Consider the following 18,518-nt stretch of genomic DNA (forward strand, 5'->3'; position numbering starts at 1 on the left):
GAAAAACCCCATTGTAATCGTATTGAACCAGTAGCATCCTTTGAAAGAGAATGTTCTGAATTTCTGCTCCGTGATGTATCTTTTCTTAGGAATAGTCTGGCCATCTAGGAAATATTTCACCCTATCTTCCAGCACACGCAGAAGTTTAAAAACAACGTAAATGTAAATACCTGCTGATGCCAAACACTTCATTTGCCAAGAAGAAATGATGCATTTCGTATCAGGATTACATTACAACCAAGATTAATTTTGGTATTGTCTCTGGCAATTCTTTAACAAAAACACCTCCTGATGAAACACAACATGTAACTCACAGGTTTTGTATGTTCAGGGAAACTTCTCTCAACAGCTGGCTTACAAATGTTCGTACAAAACAAGCTGCACTGTAACCTGCTTTTAATCTAACTGCCAGATACTGGAGAGGTAATGCCTTGGGAGATGGCACCAGGTTTTTGAAGAAGGAGCTACCCAGTGATAAAGATCTTATGGAAAACCAGAAGTATTTAACAAAACCAATCAACGAATATACCCCAAATTCTCTTAGGAGAAGGGAAACATCTCACCATCGCAATGTAAAGGCAACCATCATCCAGTAAGAACTCAGGCCAAGCCTCAAGTGGTGCATCACAGCATGAATTATATTATAAGGTTGCTTGGTGCAACGGCACAGATTGACTGATCACAAACACGCCTGCAACTGCTGTACCCAGGCCTGCTCTCTTGCTTAGTAAAAGAAATCAACCCCCATAAAAAAGCAACCACTTTATATATCTACATTTGTATATGTAGGGACATCAATATTCAAACCCATCTACTATAAAGTCAAGGATTAGTTCTGGGAACAAAACAGGCATCATCAAAACACAAAACCAAGAAGAAATAAAAGGGAATAGATGAAAAGGAAGGATAGCTGACAAGTGGTAAAGAAATAATGAGAAAATATTTGTGAATATGTTGGATCATTATCAGGTGGATCTTCCCTTGCATCCCATTTTAGTTACTTTTGAGAATAGCCGTGTGACTAAAAATTTGCTCATGGCTGTCATTCTCCAAAAAAAATACGCTATGTGCAAGAGTAAGCCCTGGAAAGCAAATGAGCAGGAGTATCATGCACCGATTGAGTCTTGTTGAATCCTACCACGACAACACTTTTTGATTAGAAGTAACTTTCACTGACTTTGAGTAATGCGGCAGACTCTCCTTCCAACAACCAAATGATACTTTTCTGAGTCAAATGTAGTTTATAAGGCTTAAGTCATCGCGAATGACTGAGCTGACCAATCACGCCACACGAACACAGACTCATCGCCACTAAGTGATGTCAAAAAAATAACCACATCAAGAAAACCAAAAGCTTAAAATTTGGAAAGGCACAGAGACTGAAAAACTTCAGTTTCTACACAAGCAATTTGTCAAAAGAAAAAGTACTAAACTTGACAAGGAAATTCTTTTGCTGAAAATTACACGCTCAGTTATATAATTACATTGCTGGTGTTCCCCTGCTCCTCTTCTTCCTCCTGACTTTCTATCTAGGAAATATTTCCAGAACTTGCTGGTTCAGTTACCTCTTTCAGAGTCTTGGCATTCAGAGGTTCCAGCAACAAAGCCTTATTATTATAAATACTTCAGCTATAACATTTCTAAGGAAATTAGACCGAGTATCATCTTCTCCTGCTGACTCTCACCTAGCAATTTTAAATCCACTACCGTGGGAGAAGGCTCTGAGGTCAAAAAGCTAATTTTGTTATTTCATTAAAAGCAAAAGAGGAAAATTAGGATAAAAATTCCAAAGCCTGGGAAGGGAAGTCAGGAAACAGCAAGACAAGAGATGATGAAAACCAGCGCTACATCAATGACTCTGGAAAATCCCAAGTCGAAGTACATCACAAATTTTGTTTTGGTACAACAAGATGATAAACAGTACACTTGGGTTGCACAGACTTTTTAAAAGTGTTTTTAATCTTTCTCATTCAGCCTTGCGCTTGAATAACAGCCCATTCCTGAGCTTACAGTCATGCAAATTCTCCTCAGTGACACATAAAGTTACATTGGCTTTCAGAAGATTACTTTTTGAGCACAGATATCATCCCTGAACATCACCTTCTGGCCTTCAGACTTATCTCGTAACATCTAGTATTTAGATATTAGCTACTATCTAGAAGTGAGCACAGTTTTGATGTGACCGAAGTATTTCATCACCTTGCAGAAGTAGATGCAATGAATCAGCGGTAGCACATGTGAGAGATGCTCTGTCACTCTCTCCTGCACTCAGCGTTGCTTCACGGGCTGACATAGTATCACACATAATATCCAGCCTCTGGAACAAGCAAATCACAGACTAACTAAAACAGAACATTAAAGCCAAAAGTAATTTTCCCTGCACGCCCAGAGAATTGTAACCAACACCATAGAAAATGCTGAACGAAATCTTACTGAGTCCTGTGTGGAGCCCAGTTGCAAACCAGCAGCGATGTACGATTTGCCTGGAGTTCGAACTCAGCCCTCTGCATTGTTCTGAGAGCTCACCGTTAAAAGAAGAATAAATGTTAGCAATAAAAAGTCCGAGAGGATGAACATCTGAGAGCCTAGCCTAAAGATCTGCAAGGGGTCTCAAAAATATATAGTAAACATCCTCACTGATGGATTCCCCAGAGGAGAAAAATTCTACGTTACCCACAAAGCACATTTTTACAAAACAATTCTTTCTGTCTGGATACGAAGAAGTGAAGCAGAGCATTTAACATATAACTTCTAAAATTCACTATTTAAAACCAAGGAAAACAACCAAGATTAGAGCTGATCAGCAAAATCATATCTCCCTTCACATAGTTTCTTTTTAATTCTTATAATTTGTCGATGAACCAGCAAATGAGACTCTAACTGTCAGTACTGTTAGATATCATGGATTTGGATGCACAAAGATAAATGAAACAGTATGGGCTCGAAGCATGTCAACACTACAGGCGACTGCTGGGGGTTTTGCCACCCAATCTGTTGGTAAGGGATTAGGGTGTTTGCTGTCGATCCGTACCCTGGTGCCCTAAGCTTTGAAGAATGCAGTAGGTCCTGGGAATTTTTTTTGGCTCAGGTCCCTCATACATAGGCCCTGTGTGACCAAGAGTAGCTTCTCATGAAGAACACAGCAGAAAGTCGAGCGCGCTCTGCCAAAAAGCCCGCGGGAAGCAGGGTTTGTTGGCACATCCCTACCTTCAAGCAAGCAGCCAGCGGCGGTGCATCTTAGAGTTCTTCAGCTCCAGGCAAAAATGGCATAGGTCTCTTCTAAGGCAGTCTCTGAAAGCACAGTTACAGAGGATATGACTGGTAAATACAGAAAGGGAAGACAGGAGAAACACGCACCAAAGAATATGCACAGACAGAACGGGAATTTCACTCCGTTACCAACAGCATTCGCACATATAGGATACACACATGTAGGATTCTGTTTCTCCTCCTGGCATTCAGCCCTGGGTGGTGAAAGGCTGGTGCTCTAGGCTACAGTGGTCCATCCTTTTTCCAGCTGGTCGGATACCAGCTGAGGGACCCCATAAGCACTCCATAGCTCTGGCAACAGGGACTTGCAAGTCGAGATGCCTGCCGGCACAGAGGTGCTCAAGGAAGCCTTTAGCTGCTGAAATTCCTACTGCCCTCACATCTACTCCTTGTCCTCTCCTAGGCCACATCCATTCACATGGGTGAAACACAGCTAGCCTCGTCATGGACTACCTCTTGGGGTCCATATAGTCTGGAGCTGAAGTAAGATAATATTTCAGAAAAGGAAAAGAAAACATGCAGTTAAGAGAAAAAATCTGGCATAAACCACATAGAACAGCTAGAGAAAAAGAAGTGACAACAAACAAGCTCTGCAGTCAAGGAAAGGGTAAAATCTTGGCCCTACTGAAGTCAGTGGGATGTTTGCCAGAAAGCTGTAGGCAGCTTGTTTTATCCAGGATTTTTAATTAGCGATTAAATGATTCAATGGCAAGTTGGCTGGTTTCAGAAGGAAAAAATCATAGAATAGCTCCAGCATGCCTCTCCCTGCCCCGCCTACCCCTTGGGAGGTACAGATCATACACAGCTTTTTGTGGGAGACTTGACAGGTATTTCATTGAACCTTAGTTGCAATCCGTAGTTTCCCAGGCCCTGCCTCCTTCCCCAGTTTGGGGATGAAGATAGGAAACACCTGCTAATGACACCAGAGACATAGCAAAGAGCAAAAGTCATGTGTCAGCAGAAAGCACACTGGAAGCCTGGCCTCTCTTGTGCAGACACAGTCTGTCTGACGGTGGATAGTATATATGGAGAAATAGGATGCTGCATTCATTTAATTCACATACATCTGAATGGATTTGAATTATTCTGGGTGACGTACCCACAAATAAATAAGGCATCTTTCCACCTTAACGAGTAAGTCAGTTTGTTAAAAGCCCCACGACCCAAATGATCTATTCACACCGCACACTTCTCTTATTCTGCTTGATTTTTCTGCTTTTCTCAGTCTCCTTCTGCTTTTCCCTCTCCAAAGTACATTGGTTTCTATGGAAACAAAACACGTCATTGGAATGGACAGAACTTGGTGACATCCCCAAGTGCAGACAGAAAATGCAGTTTAAATAAGCATTTTGCATTTTCTAACGTGAGCTGAGGAAGGCGACGGGCGATTATCCTGCGCACGTGTGTGTACATGTGTTTGCGTGGGCGGCCGCCCGTGCGCGCACGCACTCCCTCTCGCCACGCGATTTACACACATGTAACACCACCCGCTTCCCGGGACAGCGCTCGGCAGAATCCGTCCCATCCTATTCTGTTTTAATATAGCTGAAAATTGCTTTGACAGCTGAATAGCTTCTTTGTTTATAACTCGTTCTTAGCTGACTCTGCTGCATTATTTAGCTTTGTAAAGAGATTACTTTGTCAAGAACTGAACATGTATGGTCTGAGCATGAACAATTCGGCACGATGAACTGCATTCATTTTATACGATGTATGGGGCTGCAATCTTGCTGCCTTTAATGTGTCTGCTTTTTTCTGTGGGTTTCGTTTTCTGCTCTTAAGTGTTTTTTAAATTTTCTTGGGGTCTTTGGGATTATCTTCTTTACCCTTTCCTGGGCAGATCCAGAGAATTTTCAATATGTCAAATCTCAGTATGTTTTATCTTGCTTTAAATGCTGTACCGAACCAAATGTTTGGCTGCATATAACAGGAGATCATCATTATCCAGTTAGCTAATTATCCACCTGCAAATATCCTATTCCTGCCCTAAATTGCTACAGTTTTGTTAGTATTTGAATTAGTATTGCAGCACAGCAGTGCCTCAGCAAAGGCTTAGAAAATGGACCCCACTATAGGGAACACCATATGGAACATGTACAGCTTCTTACCTTGTCCCTTCATCCCCAGCCCTAAAAGCAATCCTAAGTAGGCAGATCTCCATCTGCATGACTTCAGTACAGCTGCACGTGAGCCAGCCCCTTGTCTTTACAAAGCCTTATCAAAACTCTTAAAGCAAAACCAGCCTGCACAGCATTACCAGCACTATCAGGGCCATGCACCGTGCACTGAACCAGCTTTGCAGGCTCTGCTGGCTATCGCCTTTAATAGTGCTTGAGTTGACTGCACCGGTGGTCTTATCACCGTTGCAGTTTCTACTTCTAGCCATGGCTTGTTTAGAAATTATGTTATTTCAGATTCACTTTGTGCCCTGCCCGGAAGCACAGCGCAGACTCGGGGCATTTTTCTCTGGTTTCTCCTGGCTTTTTCCTCTCTCCCTCCCTCCCTCCCTCAATTTTCTAAGTAAACACCATTCATTCTGATGGGTAGATGATATGGTCCAGTATAAAGACGACTAAGAACATTAATTGTCCTAACAGCAAAATTCCTACTGACTTTGTAGTCGGCATTACATTGATCTTTTGTGGGCTGGAGACTGAGAGCTCTCCTTAGAGACATCACTGGAGGCTTTTCTTGTGTGGGACACAGAGCTGGGCCTTGAAGCATCTTGCATTTTAACAGTTTTTGGTCAGCCCGTGAACTGGCAGAACTCCAATTTACACTACGCCCTGCGTTTTGCACTGGTATTTTACCACTTCTAAAAATACCAACCTTCACTAAAAACAAAGGGGAAGTTTGTCAGACAGACAAATCCCTCCTTATCTTGTAGTCATAACCATGATCCACTTTAGATGATTTAAAGAGCTTCGTACATATTTACATTAAAAAAAAAAAAAGAGACAAGAAAAAGACTTCTTTGCAAAGCGCTATTTGAAATCAGAAGGCACAGAAAGATTCCTCACAACCTTATTTGCTCCCACTCATACTCCTAATGTGCACATATTTCACAAGAGTTGGCACACTATGTGCTAATTTGTTGAATATATATATTTTTCAAATTCACCATCTGTGTGGAAGTCCTTTGTACTAGAAACTAGTGTCTTGACTAAAGAATTCCTTATCTTCCATCCCTTTGGCAAATGACAGACTGTTGTCTATCACTGACAAAAAACCACCAGTGACCATGCAATACTCAGGTAAATGACGAAAGGCCGCACAGGCGGTTTAGAAACAATTATTCATGTTGTACTGGGAATTTTCAGATTTAGCAAGAAGTCATGAGATCTTCAGAGAGTCAGTAAATTTCCACAGACGGTTTCTGTTCTTCGCCCCCCCTTGTGGCAAACCTGGCTGAACCACCAAACATGTCTCAATCGGTCTGCAACCTGCTCTGCCGCAGGAGCCCTCGGAAAATCCCAGGCCAGCAGACAACAGCTGTATCGCGTTATGGTTGGTGCCAATAAAGGCAGCAGCGATTTGCACCGTCACCGATTGTGCGTGCATTGCTGGGAGAGGGTTGAAGTCAACAGGACGAAATGCACCAAAAGCATTGTGCAAAAAAAGAGCATGAGAGAGAGAGAGAGAGAGAGGAAAGTATAGTCATGGTTTGCAGAGGAGATGTAAATAATTTCCGAGATCAGAGGGCCTCGATACAGAGAGAAAATGAGAAGTAGAGAGGGGAAGGAAGGTGTGTCATCAACTCTCAGCGTGATCTTTCCGGAGTAAATAATACAGCTTTGCGTATGCTAAGCGTGCTTCGCGCTTTCCTTCAGGGAGAGCTCCATACTGTTAATATCCTAGATTCTGGATTTCCATGTTCATGTATCTTCTCATTTCAGTGCTGCTGGCACCTAGAAATCTGAATTTAAGTCTCCAAAAACATCTAAAATCCCTGCCTCCGACTCTAGTCTTAGTTGTTCCCTGCCAGTGTATGAACATGACTGTCCTTCTATAAGGTAACAGTTAATAACAAGCTAAATATGTCCCACCTAGAGAGGCATCCATGGGTCATTGAGTCTCAGACTACAATCATACAAGAAAACACAAAAGCTTATTAAAGGCCACTTTTCCAAAAAGCACCTTAAGTTTTGGGCCCTGACAATGGGTCAGTGCATAACTCCTTTTTGACTAAAGGCATGTAACTCAGATTAGGTGCCTCAGTTTGGAGAAACGTGAACGTTTTGAGCACAATATCAGTCAAGAAATGATGAATAAAATTCAGAGGAATGTTCTGCTATTTAAGGAGGCAAATAACAATACAGCAGAATCAGGCATCAGTGAAATGATGAATTTATTCCATTGGGTGTATAGCCTTTTTGCGTTTTCTCTCCAGGACTGTTCCAGGGAATACATTAGACAGTGGAGTCCAGGCTCATGCCACTTCTGACTCCCCACTGGCACACCAAGGCTCAGATGGTTGACTTGCATCAAGCTACTCACGGACATGAGAATACATTTACCTGGAAAGGAGATCTTGTACGTTCTGGTTTCTGGAAAGATGAATAAAAATGCAAGGGCTGATGCTATTAGCAGATGGATACGTTGCTTGTTCAGAGTGCTTTCAGCCTTTCATACTTCTTGGAAAAGTGGGCATGGTGGGAGCAGAACCACAGGCTCAGCTCTCAGTGCCCGTACACTGATAAAGGCAATGGTGCTGGGCACGAGCATATAATTAGGATGATAGCAGGTCGGACCACTATGGATCAAAGCATTTAAGACTGTGTCTGCAGAGCTGAATAACTCAAGGAAGTCTGCGGCTATTTCAAATAGATCTTTACTATCAATGACAAATTTTTCATAAGGATTGGCAAACTTTCTGTGGATCTCAGCCGAACAGTCTCTAAAAGAAACTTTAAAAATCCCAAACCAGAAAGAATCACCCCAAAGGAGCTCTGATGTGGCTTCCTTTGATGAGAAGGGATAGGGGCAGGTGCAAGAATTTCCTCATTCTCTCGTCTCAGAGACAGGCAGTGTGATTTTGCACAACCGCAACAGCCCGGCTCAGCCATCTGCGGGGCATTTCAACTTCTCCCTCAGCAGGGCAAAAGTCCACCTGAAAAAGGAGCAATAGAGAAGGAATCCCCGACAGCCGCCGCCCTAGCCTGAATGCTACAAGGTTCTTCCAGTCCTGCTCTGTAAACAGGAATTGCCTTTGGACCCTTAAAAAACATGCACTATATCACTCTGGAATGGTGTTAATCTCTCTGTAGTGGAGGTCAAAGCAAGCTTTCTATTATAAGCTCCACGAAACACACCTCCTTCCCAGCCACTCACTTGCAGGGAACAAAATCCAGTCAGCCAAAATGGTCCGTGTGTAACAGGACGCCGGAGCAGGCACCTGAGGCAACATGGGCAAGGCATTTTGGAGCTGTGAGACCTCCGAGCTGGAGGCCGAGCCCTTGGTGAGGCAATACTGGCTCAGTGCCACAGTCAAGATGCAGAAGAGACAGTTTTCTCTTTGCTTCCTTGCAAAGGACAATGGTCTGTTCATGGACAATTCCAGCTGGAGAGGCCACTGCCTCACCTCTCACCCAAGGTCCAGCAGGGCCTTGCCACGGTGATCCCCAGCAGCAACCACACTCCTTGTGTGCCGCTGCTGTGCTTTCATCTTCCCTAGCACCTTTGCAACAGTCCTTTGTCATCCATCTTGATAGCGCTTACAACAGCTAAAGCCCGGGTAAGATTGGGCCTTGTGGTTACAGATGAGAACGTCCCAACCTTGGAGTCACGTTGGCTGAAGCAATGATTGACAAGTCCCAAAGCACAAACACTGATACCCAGGGTGTAGTAAGCTGGGGGTTAGCTGAGGACCCTCAGCTTCTCTTTCTTTAACACATTTTCTGTATATTTTTCTAGGGGCCCAGGGTACATGTTGGCTTTACTGATAAACTTATCAGTAGCAGAGTGAAACATCCGTTTCATTTGTACTGTTTACACAGAGCCTGTTTCTCCAGTTGGTAAGTTGGAATTGAGCGAACAGGGTGACCCTGTGTTTTCTTCCTTCCCCCGTGAACATTGCTACTAGCATCAGAAGATGGGGGAGAGATGCTGCGTCAGGAGCCAGCCCTTCCCCACCCCTATCCTGGAGGTCTTCACTGCCCTGCTGGAAGTCTTCTACCCCTATGCATCATTCCCAGCCCCAACCCAACCCCTAGAGATGAGGAAAGGCTGTGGCACAGTATGTGGACGCCGATTACATCTCCAAACAGGAGGAACACACAATCGGTGGGATCCGCCTGCTTTCTAGCCCCTTTGTGCTCAGGGGCAGAAATACAAATAAGCCTCAATGACTTTTTCCTGCTTATATGAACTGAGATCCGTTTTTCAATAGCATGCCCCGGCAGATAAGTATTCCCTTTGCTAGGTATTTGTTTTTGGGGAGGGAAGGCCTTTCACTGGCTCCCATAACACTCCCCTCCAGCACTCGGGAGGTGCAACGGGGCGGCAGGTAGAGCTGTGGTTCAGGGATGCTCCTACAGCCGCTGGAAGCTGGTGTTGCCATGCCAGCCCCGCGCAGCCTGTGCACAGGCAGCCCAGGGCACAGCCGGCTGCTACAGGGTCTGTGCTTGTGCAGATAGGTTAGTCCCAGGCCGCTCCAGAGGAGGATTTGGTTGAAGCTTCGTGCCATGACCGTAGGAGAGGTGATGGTGTCCCTGTGCATTCTCAGCTCAGCTGCTCATCTGGCCCATTTGCTTGGGTTGCCTCAGAGAGAATAGGACCATAAACTTTATGAGTGAGTTTTCCTCCTAAATGAATTACATAACACAACCATTGCGAATAGCTCGTGTTGTTTCAGAAGGACCACAGAGATAGAAGCGGGTAGGAACGGCAACAATCCTCTCAACAAGCCCAGGCACCCCTGGGAGCAGCCACCCCCACCCTTCGCCCGCTCAGCATGTCATGTCATGTGCCGTGTGAGACAGCAACCCAGAGCCCATCTAAAGCAGAACACACAGGACACGGAGAATTACCTTTCCTCTGCTTCAACTCACCAAAAGGGATATTTCCGAAAAGCACCAAGTGACAAATCCAGCTCTGTGCAAAGCCAACAGAGGTGGAGGGCCCTGCAGACAGCTCATGGGATGAAGACTCAGATTTGAACTTCATTGTTTTATTGCCCTTGGAGAATTCCCTGGGTAATTTCCTGGGTATTTTCTAGGTTACTTCCTTATTGCTCTCTGGGTAAACTTGGTCAAAATGCTTGCCTTGTCTAAACCTCAGTTTGTCAATATATAAAATGAAGGTGATGGGGCAAGTTGTTCCCTCCTTTTTCTGCATGGAGTTCAACCTTATGGAAAGACCCTACAATGCCCCTCTCTTCCGTTAGAGCCAGGAAGGCCTTTGAAAACCCCAAATTCACAACAGCTGAGCAGTGCTGCATGTTGCTATAGGCAGCTCAAGAGGAGCATGTGTGAAACGTGAAAAACTAAACTGATTAAAACAGATGCGCTTGGGGTTGGGTAGCTTTTTGTCTCTAAGGAGAAAAAAAAAAAGGTGTCTCATCTATAATTGTTTTTTCTTGACCAGCTCGCCATCTAAAGTAGGAATACCTTTACAAATCACAATATCTGAAGTCTCAAGAAGCGCTATAGGAACAAAGACATTCCACCGCCCACTGCCCGGCTGTTCCCTCCTGAGATACTGCAGCACATCCCAGCCTCGTCGGCTGCTGCTCTACGCACACTGTTCGTTCACCTGTGCCAACCTTCTCCATCCACAGCCGAGCATTTGAAACCACTGTAACGTCTGGGCGTCCTGCAGCACGTATAGTGGGATCTTGGAAAGGGAAAGCTACCGTGAACAGATGCTCCAGACAGAGGTTGTCAAGTGTCTTTGAGTCTGAACTGATACACATGGCTATTAGGTTTCTCTTAGCAAAAAGGGCTAGTCTACAGCACTATCGATAGGAAATATGAAGTTTTTTGAAGAAGGTATGCATTTTTTTAAAAAGATGTCGGCCAGCAACTTTTTACTGCATTGTTAACATGCAGGGTAAAATATACCAACTAACAGCATCCACGATGTGAGGCTGTTCTTCACAGAGTTTCTATATTTCAGTGTCTGCATTAAATATGGCAATAAACCCGGACCAATTTCAGTGTATGTTATGCTGCACCAGCACTCTCATACTATCTATACCTTCCCATCCTTTCTCATATAATAAGAGCCAGCAATCTGGACAGTTTTTTTTACTTGAGTGACTCCTTACTCCTTTAGTGTTTCAGAATTTGGGGGTATTTTTGTCATCAGCTCTTTAAAAACATATCCACAGTCTTTTCAGGGGCAGAGATAACCACATTAAAAGTTGTAACTTAGCAAGACCACCACAGGGAGACAGAGGAGGAAAGCTGTTGTCACAGCAGTATTGCCAGGACTGTTGTTTCCTACAGCATCTTTGGCTGCTTTCCACTCTCTAAGTGCCCCTTGCCTGGCTTCTCCTTCTCAGTTGTCCCACCCATGAGCTATATATCTTCTCTTTCATGGCCCTGCACGGACTGTCTCCATTTTATGGTACCTTCACAAGTCATTACTATGACTTATGCAGCCAGGCTTGGTACACAGGTTCAATAGTGCAAGTCCTTTGAACTGCATTCCTCAAGTCCACTTTGCATCCTATTATCAGATTGGTACTGAGTAAAGGCGAAGTGGAAAAATCTCGGTATGGAATGCACTCCTGTGGCTGACATTCACATAATGGCTATGCACAGAAAAGGTTTGGTAAGAGACCTCATGTATACTGGATGATGTGAATTGTTTGTGTTTAGTCTAGTTTGAATGATTTCTGGTATCTCAGGGTCAAACTCTCAGTTTTCATAGGTAAACATATTAGAGGACTCATATATCAATGACATATCACTAGTCAGCATCAGAACTAGTTCTGCTGAGGCAGTTACCTTGGACAGAAAAACATTCAACCAGTGACTCTGAGACACAAACTGGCTCCAGGCCTTAAAATGATGAACATTTGCTACACTAACTATAGCAATTGTACAGCTAAGGTTGGGGATTCAGGACAACAAAGCTACTTGAAGACATTAGAAAGGTCCCTCGCGACCCGTTGAGAAAGAAATACCCTGCTAATTTTGGGCAGTTTTAAAGCTGCTTTGCTTGCTACAGTAGAATAAAAGAAAGTGTCATAGTGATGGCTGTAGTCATCTGATGATAATGACCCGTGGCCACACCAGGTCCTGTAACGCACATGTGCCTTCTGCTGCACTGAACAGAGCCTATAGAGGCATGCACCCAGGAGCACCCCTGCACACACGGTCCCCAGAGGGTTTGCAAACTGTTCATACGAACTCTTGCATTAAATTACATTTAGCTCGAGCGATCAGCAGCTCATCGGTTGACTTCTGGCTCTGATTCTCAATACTTAGAAGCATCTGACATAAAGAAAGCCCTTAGAGAAGGCACAGGGAAAGAAATAACTGCGCTAATTAAGCTATGCAAAGTATCTTGGAGAAGAGTGCTCCACTTCAAGGATACTCTGACATTTCTGACCCGTTACAAGTAGTAGCAGAAAAATTTTAGGAATTTAATGTGGAGTGTTTGAGACATAGAGGAAAATAAATCAGTAGAATTTAAAATCAATTTCTCCCTTATGGCTAAAACATGTCAGCTTGGAAGACTTGGTAAATATACTTAGCCACTAATGTGTCTTTATTTTGATTACATAGGAGGTAAAATCATACTCATAAACATGGTGGAAAACCACATTGGCCTGGTGCATTTATGATGAATTCTTTGCTCACAGTGCAAATGTAAATGTAATAGTCCTATTGCCATACCCTGCTTAGCACTTAAATACCATTTTTCTAATTTATTTCCATCATTTGAACTTAAGGGCACAGAGAAATGTTTTGAATTTTACATATGATAAATATTTCTTTCTAAGAACAAAACTGTAAAAATGCAGCCCGTTTAATAATACACTAAGCATCTTTCACATTCAAACAAACTTAACTTCTACGGTATCCTCACAGGAAACATATATTGGTTTATCCATTTTAAAAATGTCATTAAACTGAGGCCTGAAAAAAAAGAAAGTGACTTATCAAGGTCAAAATGCATGTTAGGTAAAGAGCTGGGAAGAGAAATCCTCATTCAGATTCCTAGTTGTCTGCTCTACCAGTTTGATGGTATTCCTTTCCTTGCCTACATTCAGGAACAAATTATCTGGATGTCCCATTCAAATAAAAGGTGTTGAATGGGAGACACCTCTTCTTCCTAGGATGGAGCCCTCCAGAAGAATTTCTAGTTGTTCTTCAAATTAAAATGTGTGAATTATTACAGAATTTGGGTAATAAATTCACTAGCAGACAAAATTCAAGCCTCTTGGATTGTAAATAGCTCTCATTTTCAATTTGCCCCATAATCTGCTACCTGGCATCTGTGTCTTCATCCGGATTCACCACGCCACTGAAGAGAACCTGTCAGAGGTTCTCTTCCCCTTTTCATGGCTATAAAGATGAGCTCAGAGCACAGCCCAAGCTCTGAATATTTGGGAATTCAGAGTTTAGTTCATACTCATCACAGGTGTCAAACGGGGATAGCCTTTCCGTACTTCTCCGTGTTACTGAAGATTAAATGAATTGGTTGTGATTGATACAGGAGGGTCACAACTAATAAAACTAATAACTAACTAATAAAAGTCCTTTCCATTGCAGTGTGTTTATTCAGTGTCTGGAAGAAGACACGAATACTTGGATCAAGTCTCTCTAGACACATTTCTCAGTTTTTCCTGTTAGTGGGGACACAGAGGACTGGGTATGCAATCTCCTAACACTCTGGTTTATGCCTCCAGCTATATTTAATCCATATACCAGGGCAACAGCTCGTTACTACTACTAGCTGAAAGAATTACAGTGGAAGTGACTGATGAACCTGAGAAGACTAAAGACAGCCTGCAGTTACAGCATTTTCTCCCTCTGACCTCCTAACCAGAGCAGTATCTTGCAGAGAGAGAAACCTAGATCCCATTGAACGGGAGAAAGTTGACTGGAAAAGGCAGCAGCATCCCTTTGATGGCAGAGCCAAAGAAGAAAACTATCTAACTCTTCCATTGCAAAGTTTCCACTGGACCAAAACCAAAACAAGTATTCAGTTTTGTTACGCTTGAGGCTGTCTTTTTAAATACTTATCTGGGCCTCCTATTCTTTCTCCAGCTCTGGACCCCGCATGCTGCGCCCTCGTGCCTTCGCTCCTCTCCTGCGGCCATGCAGCCTGGCTTGGGGAAATCTCTGTGCTCCGACTCGTACTGCTCTGCTTTTCCTAATGGTCTCATGTGCTAGCCTAAGCTGCCTTATAGGGTAGTAAGCTATTTGCAGGTTTAATACGATAAGGAATAAGAAAGAATATATTTCTGTTGTTTTATTTACATAAAGAGCAATGTAACTGGCTCTCCCTGTCTCAGTCTTGTGCTATTAATAAAGTCCATGTGAGGAATATACACATTTACACCACGTGTGGAACCTGTCAACATAACTAGCCTCTCGCTAGAATACTTTCCATGCCATGTATCTCCATATAGCCCATCTTTCTGGGACATGTGACCCAGAAATGTGTCATCGGGACGCATGTAGTCACTGGACGGATGAAAGGAATTCAAGGGAAACAGAAGGAACAATGCTGCTTCTTCCAACCTCCACTCAGCTTGTTGCTACTGCTCTCTGAAAAAGTTAGCGAGATGTGAAAAAGATGTTGTCGTCCCAGACTTGGCCCTGGTATTATCTTTCATACAACAGGCTTTGATGCAATGTCATATTTTTCCAGAGATTATTAAGAAAAAGGAACTAAAAATCCACAGATGTCAGTTTTTAAAAGCAAATAATCACTCCCATGCAATGGCTGAAAGGCAAACTTGTACCTAAAAACTTGCAACTGGCATCACTGACATTGTCATTGTCGAATCAAAATGTTAAAAATAAAAATAAACAGAGCACACAAAGAGAAAAATACACTGGATTTTAACATTCTTTCACAATTCATAACCAAAGCTGTGGTCAGCAACATGGAGCGAGAAAGACGTTTGGTTATAAGTCATGACTTTAATCAGACAGTCTCACTGGCGTCTCGTGGAAACCTTCCAAATTAGATGGATGTCCAAATTAGAGACATTCAGACTAAAGATGAAACATCACAAATAAGCTCTTTTGTCTAGAATAAATATAATCAAAACAGTCAAATGCTCAGGAAGATAACTGATACAACATTGTTCCCTTGGGCATCTTTGTTAGCGATTAACCCAGTCTGTTTTAAATGCCTAAAACAATGAAACTAGTGGACAAGCTATTCTAGTCCTCTGGGCATGAACTGTCCTCCTAATCTCTGCTCACCAGGTCTCCCCACAGCCACATCCTTCTAACGCCCTGCTTCTTCCTTCCAGCCTCCAGCTGGTGACTGACTCTATTTAATCAGCGCAGCCATCAGGATATTCACCTACCAAATCAGCGCAACCCTTGATCTCGCTGCCGTGACCTCTGCCGTGCCTATTCCCAACTTTTGTTTATTACTTTCACTCATTGTGCCAAATCTAAACTTAGACCGTCAGCACTTCAGGGCAAAGCTCCCATCATGCGTGGCACCAAAGTCCCCCTCCGTCGCAGTCTCTGCACAACCTTATATAAGCGTAAGCGTCTTCGCTGCTCAAAGGGATGAAGGAAAGAAAGGACCACAGTCCTCAGGCCTGATTAGGTTTGAAATCAAGGGTGAAACTTCCACTGGCATCAACAGTGCTGGATCAGGCAGAAAGGGACTGATCCGGAAGGTACTGCTGAGTGTCTCTTGAAGGGTCTGCATCTTCTTTATGGTGAGGGATTTCATCTTGCAGATTAAAGTCCTAAAGCCAACAAACCATTTTAACAAGAACCGTGAAACTCCTCCAGCAACACTTGTTAGAAAGTTACCCGTCATGAAAGACACACAGCATTAAAGACTCTTGAGATGTAGGGGTCACCAGAGGGTATTTTATCTTTCTCTCTATATTTTCTCCAGAAAGAATAAAGGAGACGGAAGATAAAAAGTGAGATTATGTCACAGCAGAGGAATGTCTCTACTTGTAGGAAGATAAGCCTTTTCCACCGAAGTCAAGTAATCTTCAAAAGACAACGATAAGCTGCATTGCCATGCACCGTACAGAGTTTGGTACTCTCTCCACTTCCTCGTCAATGTTATCCTTGTATTGTATAGAAAAAACTACATTATATATTACATTATACAGCTCAGCTGATCTTAAGATCACCTCCAAGTCCAGTTACTAATTAGAATGCGGAAGAACATCAATGTAAGTGGCAGGACTTTTGATTACACCAGACTGACAATAGATACTTTAACAAAGAAAACAAGTCAAATCATGGCTTGGACATAGCATTTGATTATCCATGGATGGATTATCTGGGCCATGGATTGGTCCACTCCCTCTTGCCTTGGCTGCGTCACAGCCAGGACACAGACTCACACCCGCTGGCAGTTTCCTGGTGCCTCAGGTTATCCCTGTGCTCTAAGGAGATGCACTTACCGCATTTTAAAAGATGAACACACTGAATAGTCACTGTCTCACTGGCACATGTTTTGTATTAGCTGTGGGTAATCTCCCCCCTCCCTCTCCCTGCCCTTCTTCACTATCTGGATAACGGGCTGCAGACCTTCTCTGAAAGAGTGGTTTTGTTAGTTATCGCAGGGGTGTATTATGAAAGAAGGAGCTCAACCATACGAATATCTTAATTATAAGAACAGAAAGGCCTCATCGCACAAAGTTTCTGCCTTCCAGACCCCTGTATTTCAGATCTTGTTCTGCATCCTGCAGTCAACACTGACGCTTCTACACAGGCCAGGCTCCCTCCTCTGCAGAGTTCATCAGCCCGAGGTTTGTCTGGAGGAAATCCGCACTTCAAACAGATTTTGGTGAAGTTTGATGATGCAGAAATGTATCAAAGCAGCAGCCTGCAGAAAAGCAGGGTATGGGCAGCAGTGACCTCCAGTTGTCTTTGCAAATGTCCTGTTGCAAAGGTGCCCTATTTGTATTTATGCTGATAAGCAACAGAAGAGCTCCAGGGTGCTAAGGCACTTTGTGGGCTTTATAGCAGCAGGAACGCCTTGCTCAGTGGGGTGGAGCTGGGACCCTCAGGCTAAAAAACGGGCTGGTCACTACCCAGACCACAAGGATTTCAAAACATATGGTACCCACGGGCTGGATCTACCCACTTGCAACACATTGCTTTCTCCCTATGCCATCTACTCCCTTCCAAAAATACCACAATTGCTTTTATTGCGACTTAGCTCAGCTCCCTTCTCTGAAGAGAAAACACACGGCACTTTTGGACCATATCTGATGTAATGATTCTGTTCAGTTTCCAAACTCCCCTTTAACCATAGCCCAGGGAGTCGGCAAAGGGATAAATCACAGTGAGCTCCACAAACACCTTCTCCACACTGCATTCATAGGTATCCAGAGAGAAAGAGCACACACAACTCAGGACGCAGGATCTGACTCAGAGCTACCTAGGAAGAGCCAGATGAGGCGCCAGGAACATCTCAGGCCTGGGGAATCAACACGTTTCATTGGAGCTGAACAAGGACCTCAGCCCATGCAGACAAGATTAACAACAAAAGCATATTTTTGCATTATTTAGCCAACAACATAAACATATATTACATTATTTCAGGATATCTCTTCTTAGCTATACTATCCTCTATGGGAGATGGAAGAAGCAAGGCTTGTAGTCATTTGGGAATAACAGGAGGTGAAGAGTTGGTAGAAAATGCACACCTAAGACTGATTACCTAACAGTAGACCCTTCCTTTCCTAGATCCTACTTTCCTGATTCTGAAAAAGTTCCTCCTTCTGTTACACTGTTATTTGCCCAAGATTTGCTTATTTACTTACCTATTAACAGTCAGGTACACAAGGGGTTGTACTTTTCTTCCTAATGGATATGGTCACTGTGAGCTTCCAAAGAAAAGTCCCCCCTGTATCAGCCACTGCACATTCAGTCTGGGACTGTGACTTCTCTGAAATATCTAGTGATATAAATTCTTGGAACAAAGGGGGAAGGAGCCTTATGCCATACATATGGTAGCATGGCTACACAGAGATAATACATGTCAGCTTCAGGAGACTTGTAACAGCAAGGTTTTTTTTATTGCTTTCATCATCTAAATGTCTATATATGGGGTGTTACTGGAAATCATGT

At 43.4% G+C, this 18,518-nt stretch overlaps 1 protein-coding gene across 1 annotated transcript in view; it reads right to left on the reverse strand.

Annotated features, from left to right (window-relative positions):
• The window catches only part of SLC6A6 (solute carrier family 6 member 6), a 118,990-nt gene extending 100,565 nt beyond the window's left edge, over positions 1-18,425 (reverse strand). The window contains exons 1-2 of the mRNA XM_072876160.1: positions 18,212-18,425; positions 3,208-3,291 (exon numbers count right to left, since the gene is read on the reverse strand). The gene's annotated coding sequence lies outside the window, so the exon portion shown is untranslated. The remainder of the gene's footprint in view (positions 1-3,207; positions 3,292-18,211) is intronic.
• Between the last annotated feature and the right edge of the window lie 93 nt (positions 18,426-18,518).

Source organism: Ciconia boyciana, chromosome 11, assembly GCF_034638445.1.
Source record: "Ciconia boyciana chromosome 11, ASM3463844v1, whole genome shotgun sequence".
NCBI classification, from domain to species: Eukaryota; Metazoa; Chordata; class Aves; order Ciconiiformes; family Ciconiidae; genus Ciconia; species Ciconia boyciana.